Here is a 20,920-nt window from a genome sequence, read left to right as displayed (position 1 = left end):
GAGCGTAGTTTCTTATTAGAGTTATATGCGGTACATTATGAGTAAAATTTAACCCTGAAATTCTGTAAAGAATGCGATTGGAACTCTGTCACACCCAGAGTTTTGTAGAGTTTGAACGATTTTACCTTCTTTGCTACTATATATCTTATCTTTGTAGCTGTCCGAGGATTAACTTCGGGCCGGCCGGTGTGGCCGAGCAATTCTAGGCGCTTCAGTCTGGAACCACGCGACATCTACGGTCGCAGGTTCGAATCCTGCCTCGGGCATGGATGTGTGTGGTGACCTTAGGCTAGTTATGTTTAAGTAATTCTAAGTTCTAGGGGACTGATGACCTCAGATGTTAAGTCCCATAGGGCTCAGAGCCATTTGAACTATTTGATTAACTTCGGCTAACAGTCTTGAATTTTCCCTCATAACGATACATTTGAAAATGGCTTTCTACATTTATGCTTCTTTTTACAAAGCTCATTACCAGTTATTTTATCATTCATTAGTGTCTGGACACTTGCGTTGTTTTTAGATGATGTTATTCGGCTTTTTTATTATTATTAGATAGATAGAGAGAGAGAGAGACAGAGAGAGAGAGAGACAAATAGATAGATAGATAGATAGAGAGAGAGAGAGAGAGAGAGAGAGATCATTCGATATGGTAGTCGATTGGTTCAAATGGCTCTGAGCACTATGAGACTTAACAGCTGTGGTCATCAGTCCCCTAGAACCTAGAACTACTTAAACCTAACTAACCCAAGGACATCACACACATCCATGCCCGAGGCAGGATTCTAACCTGCGACCGTAGCAGTCGCGCGGTTCCGGACTGAGCGCCTAGAGCCGCTAGACCACCGCGGCCGGCGATATGGTAGTCGTTTTCTGTGTAAAAAATGTGTTATTCACTAAATCTTCAAATACAGGCCTATGCTTTTACACCTATAACGCAGTTTTCTCTATATCTTTACATGTACTGTACACTGTGTAGGGTCCCTCCTATCATTAACTATTCCACTAGGTACATATGTGTCCGGTGAATGGCCGACTAATCTTTTAAAACTGAGATTCAAGCATATCTGAGTTTCTCTGGGACTCAAGGTTCTAAATTCCCTTCCACAGCGCTTACCTGCTGCAGTTATGTCCTGACAATGGCACGGTGTGATGCTGTTGAAATATCGGCGGTTGTTGATGACGCAACCCGGTTGCATTCCCTTATCTCAACATTGGCCTGTAGTGCTCCTGCGATATATTCCTCTTCAAAACAATCCACTTTACTGTCTGCTCAGGTATGACCACGTAAAGTCAACTGTGCGTAAAGCAGAAAACCGTAGGCTGATTGCACATACGCAGTTCTCGTTGTCCATCCACCTCCACTGTCGAAACAGTAGACATCATTATATCTCATCCTCCTCTTTAAAACGAGGCCAATATAGCATATGTCATATAGTTTTAGCAACTTTTATTCACTTGTGCGTGATTCTGGTAGGGTGGTGGTTTTCTTATCGGGGGTGTTCTGCGGATGTTGAATGGTTGGTCCATATTTCCATGCTGTTTTGTTGCCAGTAACTACCAACAAAACGTTGTTATGAGAGACTTAACGCATAAGTGATGCTTCCGAGCACTTTCAGAGGGTGAGCAGAGGCCAGAATTCGGATGTTTACACTCTCCCTTTACATTCATTTATCTTTAGTGATATTCCACCACCTCTCTAACTAATGACTCGTTCTTTACATCACATTTTGCAACTAATTTTGCAATGGACACATACAGTTTCACGATTATTTGCTAAAATAAGTAATGTGTACCACTGACTTCATTACCTGCCGTCGGCCGATCATTCTGCCCAACACTTTCTTTGAGCTTGTTCCACTTAATAATTAGCTACAGCTAATACTGATTCATCCACTAAAACTATCAACTAAAATTCCACATTAAAAAAAATCCTCTACTTTTCAAATGATATAGCGCAGCAATCAGTCGTCCTTTCCTTTTAGGTTTTATTAGACAAATCTACATTTCGGCTAGTGCCTTGCCATTGTCAACGCATATCATATTTTTAAGGCATGTGCTAGTACGTAAGTTTCCTGTTGTTAGGGATTTTGCCACAGGTCGTTCAGATCTACTGTCTTGAATGAACTGTGACAGAAGCACGAACTACAGGGGCTGACGTACTAGGACATCCGTTGATACTTTAAAATAGTGCATTGATAATGGCGAGCCACTAGCCGAAATCTAGATTTGCCTATTAAACGTGGATGGAAAGGACGACTAATTGTTGTGCTCTATCATCTGAAAGTCATAACACAGTCTTTGAGTGCACTCACATTATTAATCGAAGATAACTTCTGACAGATTTGACGCGCCCCACCACTAATTCCTTTCGTGTGACAAATATTCCTCAGCAATTGCAACCTAGTTCGTGAATTATTTGCTGTATGTATTCCACTCTCTGTCTTCTTCTACAGTTTTTAACCTCTACAGCTCCCTCTAGTAACATGGGAGCTACATCCTGAGTTCTTAACCAATGTCGTGTCATCATTTCCCTTCTTCTTTTCTTCAGTATTTTCTATGTACTCCATTCCTCGCCGATTCTGTGGAGAGCCTCCTCATTCCTTATCTCATCAGTCCACCTAATTTCCTAATTTTCAACTTTCGTCTGTAGCGCCACATCTCGAATGCTTCGATTCTCTTCTGTTCTGGTTTTCACAAGGTCCGTATTTCACTACCATACTCTCCTGTGCTGCAAACGTACATCTTCAGAAATTCCTTTCTCGTGTTAAAGCGTATGTTTTATACTAGCATAACCTCTCGGCCAGGAACGCTCGTTTTTGCCAGTGCTAGTCGCTCATTATATCCTTCTTGTTCCGTCACTCACGTGTTATTTTGCTATCTGGGTAGCAGAATTCCTTAACATGGTTTCCTTCGTGATCCCCAGTTCCGATGTTAAGTTCTCGCTGTTCACCTTTCTTCTACTTATCGTTACTTACTTATTTCTTCGTTTACTGGATCGTCATTTTTCATCTGTGTCGTTGCATCGAGCAGTCCCTCTCCTCCATAGCACGTCACGTCCTTCTGCTCAGGATATCTATTAGACGGTTCGCACGCTCTCATTCTGCTGTCTATAAAAAAAAACTAAACTAAGTCATTCAAAAGCCAAACTGCAGTTCATTACGCAGTGCCTAGTATAAACCAATGCCCTGAAAAAATGATTTTAGACAAGACATCTTGATATGTACGTCCGTCTTCATACAGATGGTTGCCGGATGTCGGCTGTGCAATATAACATGTCGTATCAAAGTACGTTCAACCGCCTAAAATCCAGTTGTTATTTTATTTTAGCAACCAGTTTCAGTGCCACATTACGCCGTCTTCAGGTTTCCTGACCGAAGTGTAGGAAGAACCCCACCTCTGGAACAGTGAAGTGATGATCGAGAAAATCGATGTGTCAAACACGTCAATGACCCATTTTGACTGGACGAGAGGTAAGATTCTTCCAACTCCTCGGTCAGGAACCCTGAAGATGGAGTAATGTAGGGGTGAAATTGGTTGCTGAAATAAAATAACTTTTGGATTTTACCATCGTTGCCTTCGTGTTCCTCCACTCGCCGACTACGCGGTGCAGCTCTTTTCTTACCTTATTAGTATACCAAAATCTAACATCCTTTTATATCACCAAATCTTAAAAGCTGCAGTCATTTCTTTTCCTGCTATTTCGTAGTCCGTGTGTGAGTGACTTAAATACAATGATGTGCCACAAATGTACTTTCTATGAAATTTCTTCCTCATCTTGGGGATTATGTTTGATTCTACGTGTGGGAAAAATTCTATAAATATCGATATGTACAGTATCGATGGCAACGGCCTTGACGCCGTGGATACACCGGTTCTCATGAGATCACTGAAGTAAAGCGCTGTAGGGCGTGGCCGGCACTTGGATGGGTGATCATCCAGCCGCCATGCGCTGTTGCCATTTTTCGGGGTGCATTCATCCTTGGGATGCCAAGTGAGGAGCTACTCTACCGAATAGTAGCGGCTCCGGTCAAATTAAACCATCATAACGACCAGGAGAGTGGTGTGCTGACCACACGCCCCTCCTATCCACATCATCAACTGAGGATGACATGGCGGTGAAATGGTCCCGATAGGCCACTTATGGCTTGAAGACGATAGTACAGTATCGATACTTATAATGCAATTTGGTGTAATCGAGAAATATCGGCCGACATTTTTAGTATTTAGATGAATTTAAAGAAAGATATCTAAGGCACAGAAATGATTACCAAACATTTAAAAATGGACAGATGTTTTATTACATCGACGATTAGCTAATTAAAGATTCGCAATGGACTATGAAATCACTTATTTAAAAATAAACTACTTAATGAAGCCAATAATCATCACCGATAGATATTAACACAATTCTATGTTTAATATATTTCCCCTGTCGGTCTGCTTCCGCTATCTGACACAAATAAGTCTACTAAGGAAGCCAGTCTTTTGGACGAAAGAGAAGAAGCTTGGTATATTAAGTATGTTTGAGAAATTCCTAACAAAACAGATGCGGAATGACGACTAAACATTTCTGACAGCAGAGTCCGTTTTTAATTGAATACCAGGGAGTTTTGTTCCGAGCGTACGTTACTTTTACCTTTTCTTTATATAGGTTACCAGGAAACAAGAGAAGCGCACATTCTGTCTCATAGTTGGTGGCAGGGGGTAGTAAGTTCTAGCATTTCGTACAATGGTGCCACAAAATGCGTGCATTTTGCTCCTCCTACCTATCACTTGCTGTGGTAGAAGTCAAATAAGGAAGTAACAATGAATATACAGTACAGATAGATTCACGTTCAAATCCTGTGCTCATTTGTAGTACTGAATATTAATCTCAAGTAAGTCCGTTATAAGACATTTGCTATCGGTTGGCAAGGATTGGTAGCATTTGGAATGGGCAAGAAATCTGCTGATGGGAACTATAATGCCTATGAATCAAGAAAAGACAGACAATAAAAATTGCGCTTTCGATATTCAGCGTTAAATTAGAGTAACTGACATGTCGATGAGTTAACCGATTAAATAACTCGATTTTAGTTGGTAGAAATTCGGTATGTTGAAGTATAAACATGTTTCGCCCGTCCCTGTTTGCTTCTTATTTCCTCCTTACTTCATCCGTGTCTCATTATTTTGTTCCAAAGTATCACATATCTTTCACATGTAACGGTCCGAATACAATCACCGTGCATTTGCATTTTTCTAAAGTAAAAAGTCAAAACTACGCTGTTGTATTAAAACTGTCTCCTGAGAGGCAGGATAAGGACGCAGGCGATGGAAAATCATTTGATTCTTTATAAAAATTGTTTCTCGATTACTTTACGAGCCACAAAGCAGCATCAAAACTTCTTGGGCCTGAGTATCTATCTGGACGGAGGATGAATGAGCGTTGGAGCGAAGAGACAATAGAGCAGCACCGTTTCTACAGTTGCTGATGCCGTGACAAAAGGACAGCTCACAAAAAATTGTAAATTTCAGTCAGTATGACGTAATTCTTGTATTTACAGCAGACCACATGATTTGTGCATGGACACTGAATGAATTTTTATAAACGATAGTTAGGTAATACGAGGCCCAATCAGAATACACTGTTCTGATAAAGAGGGCTATATTTGCGTTCTGAAATTATCTGATAAGGTGGGGTATGCATTATAGTGTGACGATTTATATGTACCTAATTACAGTGCAGTGGATTTTATTTCTTACTTAATTACTGGCGCTTGTAATACGTATAAATAGTTATTCTTCAAACTTAACCCGACTAGTCCTTGGAATTACATCACGGCCAGAGCCGCAGAACATAACTATCGTATGCTCAGCAATGTGCTTGATGACGATCAGTTTGGCTTTCGGAAACGTAAAGGCACCACAGAAGTAGTTCCACCGTTGCGGTTGATAATGGAAGCAAGATTAAAGAAAAATCAAGACACATTCATAGGATATGTCGACCCACAAAAAACCTTAGACAGTGTAAAATGGCGCAAAATGATCGAAATTATAATAAAATAGGGGAAATCTATATGCACAGACGGATAATATACGATACGTAAAAGGGCGAAGAGGGAATAATAAGAGTGGACGAGCGAGAAGGAAATATTCAGAATAAAAGGGTGTACAGACAAGATTGTAGTTTTCACCCCTAATGTTCAATCTGTATATCGAAAAATCAATAATGGAAATACGAGGGCCGTTCAGAAAGTAACCTCCGGTTGATTTAAAAAAATACACCAAGTTAAATAAAAATATTTTAATATATACATCTTACAACTACATCTTTGCACTATTTTTCTACATAGTCTCCATAGCGATTGAGGCACTTATCGTATCTCTTCACAAGCTTTGAAATTCCTTCTGCATAAAAATCACCCGCCTGTGCCTGGAGCCAGCCTGTGACCGCATCTTTGAGCTCTTCGTCGTCATCAAACCGCTGTGACCCGAGCCATTTCTTCAAATGCATGAAGAGGTGATAATCACTTGGCGCCAGGTCTGGGCTGTAAGGTGGATGGTTGATAACGTCCCACTTGAAGGACTCAAGAAGGGCCGTTGTTCTGCGAGCAGAGTGAGGACAGGCGTTATCGTGCAAAAAAACGATACCGGAAGTCAGCATACCACGGCGTTTGTTCTGTATAGCCCGTCATAACTTTTTTATTGTTTCACAGTACACGTCTTGATTAATGGTCGTACCACGTTCCATGAATTCAACCAACAACACCCCTTTGGCATCCCAAAACACGGTTGCCATCAGTTTTCTGGCAGAAAAATCTTGCGAGGCTTTTCTTGGTTTGGTAGGCGAATTTGAATGTGCCCACATCTTTGATTGTTCTTTTGTCTCAGGGTTCACGTACTTAATCCAGGTTTCGTCACCGGTCACGATTCTGTTTAACAATGGTTCTCCTTCGTCCTCATAACGTGACAGAAATTCTAATGCAGAGGCCATTCTTTGAGTTTTGTGGTGGTCGGTAAGAATTTTGGGCACCCATCGTGCACAGAACTTACGGTAACCCAATCTTGCTGTCAGTATCTCGTACAAGAGAGTCTTAGAAATCTGTGGAAAACCAGTAGACAACTCCGACATTGAGAAACGTCGATTTTCACGAACTTTTGCATCAACTATCTGAACGAGTTCGTCAGTCACCAATGATGGTCTACCACTCCTCTCTTCATCATGAACGTTTTCTCGTCCACTTTTAAATAAACGTACCCATTCATGGACAACTCCTTCACTCATAACTCTTGGTCCGTACACAGCACAAAGCTCACGATGAATAGTTGCTGCAGAATATCCTTTGGCTGTAAAAAACCTTATGACAGCACGCACTTGACATTTGGCGGGGTTTTCTATTGCAGCACACATTTCAAACTGCCACAAAAACTAAACTAGCGCAGGTACGACGTTCACTCGACCAAGGCTTGATGCCGACTGACCTGTTGAGTGCGTGAACGCACAGATGGCGTCGCTACTCCCCCCACAACCTGCACTGTGACCAATCGGAGGTTACTTTCTGAACCGCCCTCGTAAATGAAAAGTTCAGGAGTGGGATTAAAATTGGAGATGAAAGTGTATCGTATCATGATACGATTCGCTGATAACATTGCTATCCTGAGGGAAAATGAGGAAGAATTACATAATCTGCTGAATAGATTGAACAATCTAATGTGTAAAGAACATGGATTCAGATAAAATCGTAGAAAGATGGAAGTAATGAGAAGTAACAGAAATGACAACAGTGAGAAACTTAACATCAGGATTGATGGCCACGAAGCAGAGGAAGTTAAGGAATTCTCCTAGCTAGGCAGGAAATGACGCACGTCTGGCGGAGCAAGAGGACATCAAAAGGAAACTAGCACAGGCAAGAAGAGCATTCCTGGCCAAGAGAAGTCTTACTAGCCTCAAACATAGGCCTTAATTTGAGGAAGAAATTTCTGAGATCCTAGGTTTGGAGCACAGCATTGTATGGTAGTAAAACATGGACTGTGGAAAAACCGGAACAGAAGAGAATAGAAGCATTTGAGATGTGGTGCTACAGACGAATGTTGAAAGGTAGATGGACTGGTAAGGTAAGGCAGGAGGAGTTTCTGTGCAGAATCAGAAAGGAAAGGAATATGTGGAAAATGCTGAAAAAGAGATGGGACAGGATGATAGGAGACTGTTAAGACATCAAGGAATGATTTCCATGGTACTAGAGGGAGCTGTGGAGGGCAAAAACTGTAGAGGAAAACAGAGATAGGAATTCATGCTGCAAACAGTTGAGGACGTAGGTTGCAGGTGCTACTCTACGATGAAGAGGTTGGCGCAGGAGGGGAATTCGTGGAGGGCCGCATCAAACCAGCCAGAAGACCGATGACTCAAAGAAAAAAAAATCATTGACAGTATGCCTATTTCGTTGATACAGTACGGATCTTATAAATGGTGAGCTCCATGTGATTCCCAAGTCGTACAGCGACCGTAAACCATAAAATTACCAAAGCAGAAGTGAAACCTGCGTAAGGCAATGTTACCACTCAGGGCACATATTGGTTGAAAGCACTGATGATGGCTGTTAATGAGTTGAAATCGAATTGCAAAAATGAACCACTAAAACATGATCTTGCGACTGGTTCCACATCTACATCTACATCTCCATTTATACTCCGCAAGCCACCCAACTGTGTGTGGCGGAGGGCAATTTACGTGCCACTGTCATTACCTCCCTTCCCTGTTCCAGTCGCGTATGGTTCGCGGGAAGAACGGCTGCCGGAAAGCCTCCGTGCTCGCTCGAATCTCTCCAATTTTACATTCGTGATCTCCTCGGGATGTATAAGTAGAGGGTAGCAATATATTCGATACCTCATCTAGAAACACACCCTCTCGAAACCTGGACAGCAAACTACACCGCGATGCAGAGCGCCTCTCTTGCAGAGTCTACCACTTGAGTTAGCTAAACATCTCCGTAACGCTATCACGCTTACGAAATAACCCTGTGACGAAACGCGCCGCTCGTCTTTGGATCTTCTCTATCTCCTCCATCAACCCGACCTGGTACGGATCCCACACTGATGAGCAATATTCAAGTATAGGTCAAACGAGTGTTTTGTAAGCCACCTCCTTTGTTGATGGACTACGTTTTCTAAGGACTCACCCAATGAAACTCTACCTGGTACCCGCCTTACCAACAATTAATTTTATATGACAGTTCTGCTTCAAATCGTTCCGCATGCATACTCCCAGATATTTTACAGAGGTAACTGCTACCAGTGTTTGTTCCGCTATCATATAATCATACAGTAAGGGATCGTTCTTTCTATGTATTCGCAATACATTACATCTGTCTATGTTACGGGTCAGTTGCCACTCCCTGCGCCATTCCGTATGCTCTTACTTTGTTTATCGGGCGACAGTGCGGAGCTGTATCGAACGCCTTCCGGAAGTCAAGGAAAATGGCATCTACCTGGGAGCCTGTATCTAATATTTTCTGGGTCTGGTTGCTGCATATTTGGTATTTTACAGCAACGATCTCTCATCTGGGATTTTTCTGTTGTGCCCTTATCGTGAACTGTTCACCGTAGCCACATTATGAAGGGGCTTCAGCGCAGTTCTCTCAGTTAAACCTAATCATTGCACAAAAACACGAGAGCCGCCGCAGTATTCGGCAGCTGCTCAGTCTTGATGACTTTGTCACTGATCTCATTACCGCTCGCCCTCATTACTTTCATCATTATTCGCTTTCCTGTAAATACAAGGTACGTGCTCGTTAGCCTGCTCATTCCACTTCACAGTTCCGGTGATTCTTTCTTTCAGTGAGGATAACTATATCATCAGCAAATCGTATCACTGATATCCTTCCCGCGAATTTTTATCACGTGTTTGAACTTTCTTTTTTATCTACGTTATTGCTTCTTCGTTAATGTGAACGGGAGGGACTAAAGACTACATCCATCGTTTACACTTTCTGATTTGAGAATTTCGTTCACAATCTCATATGGGTTGGTTTATATATACACTCCTGGAAATTGAAATAAGAACACCGTGAATTCATTGTCCCAGGAAGGGGAAACTTTATTGACACATTCCTGGGGTCAGATACATCACATGATCACACTGACAGAACCACAGGCACATAGACACAGGCAACAGAGCATGCACAATGTCGGCACTAGTACAGTGTATATCCACCTTTCGCAGCAATGCAGGCTGCTGTTCTCCCATGGAGACGTTCGTAGAGATGCTGGATGTAATCCTGTGGAACGGCTTGCCATGCCATTTCCACCTGGCGCCTCAGTTGGACCAGCGTTCGTGCTGGACGTGCAGACCGCGTGAGACGACGCTTCATCCAGTCCCAAACATGCTCAATGGGGGACAGATCCGGAGATCTTGCTGGCCAGGGTAGTTGACTTACACCTTCTAGAGCACGTTGGGTGGCACGGGATACATGCGGACGTGCATTGTCCTGTTGGAACAGCAAGTTCCCTTGGCGGTCTAGGAATGGTAGAACGATGGGTTCGATGACGGTTTGGATGTACCGTGCACTATTCAGTGTCCCCTCGACGATCACCAGTGGTGTACGGCCAGTGTAGGAGATCGCTCCCCACACCATGATGCCTGGTGTTGGCCCTGTGTGCCTCGGTCGTATGCAGTCCTGATTGTGACGCTCACCTGCACGGCACCAAACACGCATACGACCATCATTGGCACCAAGGCAGAAGCGACTCTCATCGCTGAAGACGACACGTCTCCATTCGTCCCTCCATTCACGCCTGTCGCGACACCACTGGAGGCGGGCTGCACGATGTTGGGGCGTGAGCGGAAGACGACCTAACGGTGTGCGGGACCGTAGCCCAGCTTCATGGAGACGGTTGCGAATGGTCCTCGCCGATACCCCAGGAGCAACAGTGTCCCTAATTTGCTGGGAAGTGGCGGTGCGGTCCCCTACGGCACTGCGTAGGATCCTACGGTCTTGGCGTGCATCCGTGCGTCGCTGCGGTCCGGTCCCAGGTCGACGGGCACGTGCACCTTCCGCCGACCACTGGCGACAACATCGATGTCCTGTGGAGAACTCACGCCCCACGTGTTGAGCAATTCGGCGGTACGTCCACCCGGCCTCCCGCATGCCCACTATATGCCCTCGCTCAAAGTCCGTCAACTGCACATACGGTTCACGTCCACGCTGTCGCGGCATGCTACCAGTGTTAAAGACTGCGATGGAGCTCCGTATGCCACGGCAAACTGGCTGACACTGACGGCGGCGGTGCACAAATGCTGCGCAGCTAGCGCCATTCGACGGCCAACACGGCGGTTCCTGGTGTGTCCGCTGTGCCGTGCGTGTGATCATTGCTTGTACAGCCCTCTCGCAGTGTCCGGAGCAAGTATGGTGGGTCTGACACACCGGTGTCAATGTGTTCTTTTTTCCATTTCCAGGAGTGTACATAAATCAGGGATGCAGCACGTCATGTCAGATAGTGCACAAGCCCTGTGCTTGATTTAAAATTATCCCACTGGCGTCTGGTATTCGGAAAGAACCCATCTGTAGGCTTTCTAATAGCACATGGGTCTCACCTCATCTGTCACAAATACATAATACTTTCTCCGGTGGACATGCTATTACTTTCACGAGACCCAAGTATTTCATTTACTTTACGGTGTCTGTTTTATTTTCATCCAGCACACTGTAGCACCCGCCGACTGACAAAAAATCGAGATTCAGAAACCCAAACAGTCGGGACCAATGAATAAGCAGTTTGGTAAGAAAAACAAAGATATCGTAATTTAAAGTTCTGTATATATTACAAATGCGAAAGTAAGACTGTCTGTTACGTTTTCACGACAACCGATTTCTACGAAATTTGGTGTGGAAGTATTTTGAACGGTCAGGAAAAACAGAGGTTATGTAGAAAATGTTTAATACAAGAGATTGATTCATTTGAATGAATCTGCGAATTAGTAGAAAATATTTTGTCATTGAAAGAGCTATTTACTCAATGACTCATATATATGGAAAATGCTTTTATTATTGATATATGCTACGTAATACGATTCAACGTAAGGAATGCAATGCTTATCTTCAGCGTGTTTAATCCACATTCCTATGCTTACATTACTGAAACGCTTGGACTGGGACCGAGCGGATTAGGTTGTGGAAAGGGGCCAAAGTTAGTTGCTATCAGTAGCACCCAACATACAAACTTTATTTATGAACACACAATATTACAACAGGGATGAAAAACACTCAAAACATTATTCGACCTCCTTTCATTAACTTTAGATCGGCTGAAGGCCACACTCAAAATCCAAGACACAAGTCCTAAGCAAAAAATTAAAATACAAGGTTCTTCTGGAGGTTTCACCCAAAAATATTTTATAAATCTTCAATCTAAACAGGCTGAAGGCCCTCGAAATTTAATTTTAATGGAACTTGGCTGGAGGCGGCATATTAAGCAATAAGAAGAGTTTCAATCAAAAGGCAGATAGCCTTATCTTAAAAGATTTCATGCAAAATTCGGCTGAAGGCCCCATATAAAAGAATAACAATCTCATACCTTAAGGGCAAGACAAGTACATTAATTTAAGAGTTATTGATACTCGGCTGAAGGCTATACATCAACCATATAACTAAAACCCAAGCAGGGAAATTACTATGTAACCCACAAGAAATAGTGCTCAGAAGTTTCCAAGGGTCGGCCTGGGATTGTAACACTAACGCCCAGTTAGATGAGACAGGCAGCCTGTCCAACGACTTCTTACTCTGAAGGCAACCCAACCGACAGACAGAACATTGGCGCCCACAACGACCAACAACACCTCAGTTGTCGAACTACACGCCGCACTGGACAGCAACAGCACGACGAGGAAAATATACTGCCAAAAATTACGTCAACGACCAGGCCAGGTAACAGGAAACTCAACGGCCACAAGGCAGAAGATACCGCTGGTCAACTTCAATAATAGGGAATAAATTAAGTTCCACTCCACAAGAAGACGACTGGAAACTTACCGCCTTGAATACACACACGCTGTGGGCGAATGTCCCAAAAGCGACAACTGGGATCAAACGAAGAAATGTATACGGCTGAGGCTCGATAGTAGGTTCAGTGAGGATTCGACTTTCATGTCCAAGGTCGGTGGGCGACGAACTACGTAGCACTCGCAAGCAGCAACTCACACTCTAACCGTGAGTGCACACCGCCAGCGGCCCCGGCAGACTCTGAGCGATGTAGACTTCCTTGCTGCTCCATGCCAAACGACCGACTGCCCAGGTCCGGAAACGATGAAACGACCAAACATACGTCGGCTGATGAGACGACCAACCGAACGACCAACCAACGGTCATCCCGTTCCAATGTCCCTCCATGAGACAGTTCATAAGTGTCGCCAGTGGCGGGGAGCGCTGGCTGTCGGCGCCCACCGGCGCTCCGTCCCCGACTTCACTGCTGCTGTGTCCCGACTGCACTGCTGGTCAGTCTCCAACTCGACTGCCAGGCGAACGACGACCCGGAAGTACTATCAGTCGCTCCAGAGATGGTACGACAGTGCACTTATCGATATGCGCTGCTGCTGCCGCTCACGGACAAGTAAGGCAGGAAGTTAGTGATGCCTGTAAATGGAACAAGAAACTGAGGCGGCAGTACCGCAATAGAAGATGACAAACAATAAATAGCATGAACACGAGTCGTGCACGGCTCAGTTAGTAAATGCGAAAGTAAATCTGTCTGTTCTGTTTTCGCAAGCTGTAATGGCCGAGCGGTTCTAGGCGCTACAGTCTGGAACACGCGGCCGCTACGTCCGCATGTTCGAATCCTGCCTCAGACATGGATGTGTGTGTTGTCCTTAGGCTAGTTAGGTTTAAGTAGTTCTAAGTTCTAGGGGACTGATGACCTCAGAAGTTAAGTCCCATAGTGCTCAAAGCCATTTGAACCACTTTCTTGTTCTGTTTTGACAACTAAATAGCTGAACCGAAGTCGATGGAATTTGGTGCGGAGGTAGTTGGAACCATGAGGCAGAACACGTGCTACTTTATGGGGAAAAAAAGGTTTAGGGTGGAAAAGGAGATGGAACAGCTTTTTTTACATCAGTGTAGATGTTAAAATTATTAAATATATTACATATATTACATAATGTACATGTTATGTAGTGTACAGCTATTTCAGTAGCACGATGCATGGATGTGAGCTCCCATCCTTGCCCCTCTGTTCGCAGTGCTCGGCAGAGACTGGAAGGGGCAGCGTAGGGACACACATCACGTCTCTCTCTTCTTTTTTTTTCCACTTCTGGACCATTATTTTATTTCCATCATTGTTTCTTCGATATACAAATTGAACAGTAGGAGAGAAGAACTACATCCTTGCGTCAGACCATTTTTATTCCGAGCACTTCGTTCTTGGTAGTCTTCTCTCTTCGCTCTTGAACGTATTTTATACTATCCGTCTCTCCTTACAGCTTACCCCTATTTTTCTCAAAATTTCGAACATCTTGCACCATCTTACAATGTCGAACGCTTTTTTGAAGTGGACAAATCCTATTAACGTGCCTTGATTTTTCTTAAGTCTTGCTTTCTTCGTCAACTGCAACGTCAGAATTGCCTGTCCGGTGCCTTTACCTTTCCTAAAGCAAAACTGATCGTCGAGTAATACATCCTTTTCTCTCTTCCATTCTTCTGTATATTATTCTTGTCAGCAACATGGATGCATGAGCTGTTAAGCTGATTGTGCAGTGATTCTCGCTCTTGTCAGCTCTTGCAGTTTTCTGATATATGTGAACGATATTTTTCCGGAAGTCAGATGGTATGCCGCCTGACTCTTTAACTCTACACACCAACGGGAATAGTCGCTTTGTTACCACTTCTCCCAATGATTTTAGAAATTCTGATGGAATGTTAGCTATTCTTTCTGCCTTATTTCATCTTAAGACCTCCAGAGCTCTCTTCTGATTCTAGCACACGATCCCATGTATCTTCTAAATCGACTCCTGTTTCTTCTTCTATCACATCACACATATTTTCGCCATCGAAGGGGCCTTCAGTGCACTCTTTCCACCTATCTGTTCTCTCCTCTGTGTTTACCAGTGGAATTCTCGTTGCTTTCTTAATGTTATCACCTTTGCTTTTAGTTTCGCCGAATGTTATTTTGACTTTCCATTACGCTGAGTCAGTGATTCTGACAATCAAATCTTTTTCGATTTCTTCACGCCTTTTCGGCTTAGCTTCCCTGCAGCTCCTGTTTATTTCATTTCTCAGCGACTTGTATTCTGTATTTCTGACTTTCCCTAAACTTTTTTGTACTTCCTTCTCTCAACGACCAGCTGAAGTATTTCTTCATAAGCGTTTCTCACCCAAAAAGACAGATCCGTGAGGGCAGCTGACATTATCTCATTTACAATAACGTACCTTCTCACAACCTCTCGTCATAATAAAAGTACTGTTATGCAAGCACAGCTGTGGGCAACGGCTAGTCTGTAAATAAATGTTATAAAACACGTGTTATTAGAACCTTTGAATAAATAATAGTAACAAAGTTCAGTTGAATATGCTTGAAATCCATGTTTTATTACATTAAAACATCGTAAAACATAGCAATGTGATTGTATGTACTTTAATCACTCTCGTACCCGTACAGTTCCAAATGAGTCGAACACGTGCGAATATTCTATGTTTTGCGCTCGAGACTGACAAATAAGAGGGCGAATAGCGATGCTGTAATTTGCAGGCTTTTAGTCAGCATTATTCTGACAAGTTTGACGCAGCTGGTCATGACTTTCTTTTCTGTGCCAAGCTCTTCATCTCATTCTAATACTTGCACCCTACATCCTGATTTATTTGTTGTATGCATTTCATTCTCTTTCTTGCTCTACAGAATTTACACTGCACAGGAACCGTGGAAGCTATCTTCTCATTTCGTATTACATGTCCTATCATCTTGCCAGTTTTTCTTGTCAGTGTTGTCCATCTGTTCCTAGTCAACCGATGACCTCCTCATTCCTTAGGTTATCAGAATGCTTAGTTTTAGAACTCTTTTCTGTAGCATCACAATTGAAATGCTTCTATTATCTTAAATTCAAATTTTTCCAATGCCCATGACTATACAACACTGTGCTCCGAATGATCGTTCTGAGAAATTTCTTCTTAAAATTAAGGCCCATGTTTGAAAATAGTAAACTTCTCTGAGCCGGGACTGCCCTATTTGCCTTTGCTAGTCAGCTTTTTACGTCCTCCTTGCATCGCAGTCATGGGTTATTTTGCTTCCACGACAACAAAATTCCTTAAGTGCGTGTACTTCATGATCACGGAGCCACTGGACATAGTCGATTTCTGCCTTTATAAATAGATTCCAGATTTAATCCAGGGTGAGTCAAAAAGGACTTTGCAACGATACGGAAATTGATTGAGATAATTTACAGAATTGGTACATGCATCATTTGGCAGCAAATTTAATTCACGTATCGAATCAGTATCCAATTCCGCCACTGGAAGCGCCAACACAGTGCACAGTTGGACTGGCAACTTTCACTGGTGCGGAGTCTGCTCGCTCTGTGTTTTGGTTTCATAAAACGAAATTTGCAACACCTGTCCTGCGTAAATTTCACTCCGAATGCGCTATGGAATCTCCAAGTAGGCCTAGAATTTACTCTTGGTACACAGAAGTTGCAGCCTTCCTGCCGGCCGTGGTGGCCGAGCGGTTCTAGGCGCTTCAGTCTGGAACCGCTGGACCGCTACTGTCGCAGGTTCGAATCCTGCCTCAGGCATGGATGTGTGTGATGTCCTTTGGTTAGTTAGGTTTAAGTAGTTCTAAGTTCTAGGGGACTGATGACCTCAGATGTTAAGTCCCATAGTGCTCAGAGCCATTTGAACCTTTTGAGCCATTCCAACCTTCCTCGATAATCGCTTCCTATGTCGGTGGAATGGCCGTGAAGGTTCAAACGCATGGCTATCTCGCTCCCCAGACTAGACACCACTAGATTTCTTTCTGTGGGGTTTCATTAAAGAGCGTGTGTATGTTCCTCCTCTTCAAACAATGTAGCTGACGTGAAAAACGAGTGTGGGGAGAAACTGATTACCTATGGGACGTTAGGCACTTCATAAATGGTAGTCAAATAGAACCAAAGTGACGCTTGACACTTGTACGCGAAACTTCAGGTTGTTTGCTACGAAATGACACATCTACCGATTGGGTAAGTTACCTCAATAAATTTCTATATCATTCCGAAATTGTTAAGTCCGACTCACCCTATATTGAAGTGATGCTACACAGGGTACAGGTTGGTGGGCAGCAGGCTGTGGTGTGGCGGATGCCGGTGTGCTCACGCGACCAGCGACCGCCCCACAAGGACGGCATTCCTCGCGGAGCCGCCCACCCACCCACTAGCCGCCTGCCGGCTGGCCCCCTCGCCAGTTTGACCTTTCTCCAGACCGCAAATCCCTGCCGCTTCTTCACCGGCCTGGCCTGTTCCAGACCACCACTCTGCAGTCCCAACGGGCCCGCTTGCTGCCTTACAGTCCTTACCTCGCTGCTAATAACCACTGTCGCCAGAGACATTAAACTGACCTTTCCTCTTGTAATTAACACATCCTGCATTCATGGAGATGTAATACCACCTGGAACTCATATAACGGAATAATTTTGACGTTATTTGTGGCGAACCTTGAGACTGGGACTAGAAAGTAATCATGGTAATAGGATTTTCTTCGAGCTTTCAGACTACCAGGTGGTTAAATATCCAGAAGCTTTCGGACGAGTGCTCCTTGGCTATTGTCAAGTGCTTACGATGGCCGAGGAGCACGGGTTCAAAAACTCGTGGCTATTTAAGCACTTGGCACGGCTGGGAGCTAAAGAAAAAACAAGTTTCTTGTGGTGGCCACTTTCGCAGCATTTGTGTATAAATTGTAGTAGGTTTCCAAGGAAAGTAACTTTTGAACTAATTAATTTTGCATATTAATGTTTTATTTCATTTATACACCCACACGTGTTTCGCCTTTTTAACAAGGCACTTGCTGTGAGTGGCTGGAATATTAGATCATTTTTTTCCTTCAGTAGAACGAAGTTACTCCAGCATGCTGGACGTTCGTAATTTTTTTTTTTCCTTTTCACGTATTGATTAGAGACTTAAATCGAATCAAGGTCGTTTTCTATAATAAAATTGAAAGGCACTTATAGATTTGCATCTGATTCACCATCTAAAAACCAGTCAATTTTCCTGTACGTGGAAAACCGGTTGAAAACCTCCAGTTTTTCGTTTAGTCATCGTGTCTCCGTAACACAACACTTTAACTGTCAAGTCCTGTGTCCAGAGTATCATTTGTTTTCATACGTGTTCACAACTTTCTCGGTTTCTATTTTCATCTATTTAGTGTTTCTTTTTTGTGTGTTGATCTACGTAAGTCTGTATATGAGTCAGTGTGTGTGTGTGTGTGTGTGTGTGTGTGTGTGTGTGTGTGCGTGTGTGTGTGTCCATATAAATCCTTTTTCTCAAATTTATAAAAATAGTGGCGTTTGCGATCATCTGTTCGGATGCTTCGCGGTTATATTATCAATTAACTACTAATCAACTATTAAGTAGTTAGACAAATTCAAAATTTTGTTACTTCATATCGCCGTGAGACTATACATTGCTAATCATTGTATTTCCTATCCCCGGCATCTAATATTCTATGTCTACCTGACAGTAGAGCTCTAAAGAGTCCTGAGCATAATCAATTTTCCATATACTTTCAGGTCCTCAAATGATCTCCTATCAATGGCTGAAGTACCTCACTAGTCGTAGAAATATCCAACTACTGGCGTCATTGAAGTATTAGGCTGTCATGCTAGTACACTCTTTCGCATAGAAGCCCAAAAAAATTATTATACCATTAACGTTTTGGATATCGAGTGACTTAAGGTACCAGTCATAATGTATTGGATTAGAAAACAGTTTGCTGATTGAAACAAGACAGTTACCTATATGTACGACATATGTAAGGCTGACCTGAAGTTTCAAGGATCAGAAAAGCAACAAGGAACAAGCAGTACAAACACAGACACTTAGATTAGTTCTTAATACTATGACGCTATTTTCAGAGGTATTTTCATTTTTCTTGTTAGCTCTCTGTTGTATTGTAATAAAGACGCAGAAAAAATTAAAAATTCAAGAGATCAAATTTGAGCATATTGTTTCTAATATACTGTGAGTGATTTCGAGAAATTTCTTGTTTTGTGTACTTACAGTTACTAACTAGTCGTTGTTGGCTGCTCATTTCATTTAAGAAAATGTGTCTAAAGATGGAATTATCATTATCCACACAGAGAATTTAAACTAAATACCAAACAAAATATACGTGGTGGAAGAAATTGTATGTTGGTGACACCTGAGTTAGGAAAGTGCTAGAGAATGCAGGGGAAGCATGCGTCTCTATATTCGATGAACATTCTGGGGTGTTGCCAGTGATTCTGGCAAACCACAGAAAAAGTTAGGATACTGTGAGATGAGATTCCAATTTCTTAAACACGATATCACTACGCCACTTTATTTGTCCAAGTACGAGAAGTGTGGTATGAAATATACCTTGATCGAGAGCGGATACTTTTTTATAATAAATGGAACATAACCGTTCAGTTATTTAGGGTAGCTAACAAACTTGTAGCTAACGAAATCAGTTTCGAATCCACGCGCTACTTAACGACGGACTGACGTGTTTGTTGCATCAACGGTACTTTCAGATGGTTTACAGGTCCCGTTTACACAAATGAGTCGACTGCTCCCCAACTCTGCACTGGAAATGATAATGGAAACATATCATGTACTGTTCACTCACTAACAAGAACAATGTATTCTTTCGGGCCTCTGGAGCTCAGTAACATTTTGATTTTCTGATAGCTGTATAAACCTATTCTGTTGCCGTAAATTGTGCAATGTTGACAAACTGTTAAATGAAACACAGCACGCTGAGAGTTGTTCGTGTGAGAGACTATTCATATCCTCCCTACCTCTATGCTCATTCGACTCTGGACACACATTCGAAGATGAAAATTTTGAGTGCCTCGCTCCTATTAATTCCGCAGCCACACATCGCCTAGACAACCACCCTACGAACTCCACGTAAGGATTGAGTTACAGCAACAGTGAACTTTAATATCGACTAACAATACTCGTTTCAGTATTTCACTCGTCTTTACGTTAACGATTTCCGAGTTATATACCCCAGTCTTCACACTCATATGAGACAGACCATAGACTAAAGCTGAATCGAAGATACCAAACATAAATTATCAGTAAATACAGCTGAACCTTGGAGATGTTTTATAGCAGAAAAGGATCACAAACAAAAAATTGATTTCAACACTACGTAATTCTATATATAATTCTGCCAGAGGTCCTGCAGTGCCCGATCTGTTATGATCTAATTCCTGTCAACAGAACATGGACGTACAATTTCAAACAAGAGAAAAGAAAGGACGTTTAGGATTTAACTTCCAGTCAAAGACCAGATATCAGGATACAGAGGAAAAGCTCGGATAAGCTTAGAGCAGAATCGAAATCGGCCTTAAAGGATAGAGGGGAGACCACGGAACATCTAAATCGGTATGGCTGGATTGCTGAGAAGTGCGAGGTTGGATTTAAATCTCACTTCTCTCTAATTCCAGTGGCTTACTCAATGCGCCATATGACTAGGAGCCAACTGTTTGGCGTGTAGTGCGGTTGATGGTAAGATTTCGTTCTCTTAAGATACCCAAAGCAGTAACTGAGATATCACTGGATGGTAAGAGAAATTAAAGAGAAATTAGGGATTAAGTGGCGTTTGTGAAACTTACTAACTTAACTGTAGACCTGGGATAGACCAAGAGTGAGAACTCTTATCAATCCTACCTACTGTAGGTAGTATTGGGAATAACCGCAGATATTTCCATTGGTGATTGAAGACGGTGTACTGAACACCATTAT

Source organism: Schistocerca serialis, chromosome 9 (genome assembly GCF_023864345.2).
Source record: "Schistocerca serialis cubense isolate TAMUIC-IGC-003099 chromosome 9, iqSchSeri2.2, whole genome shotgun sequence".
NCBI classification, from domain to species: Eukaryota; Metazoa; Arthropoda; class Insecta; order Orthoptera; family Acrididae; genus Schistocerca; species Schistocerca serialis.
The sequence above is the reverse complement of the archived record's forward strand: the minus strand, read 5'-3'. Positions refer to the sequence as shown.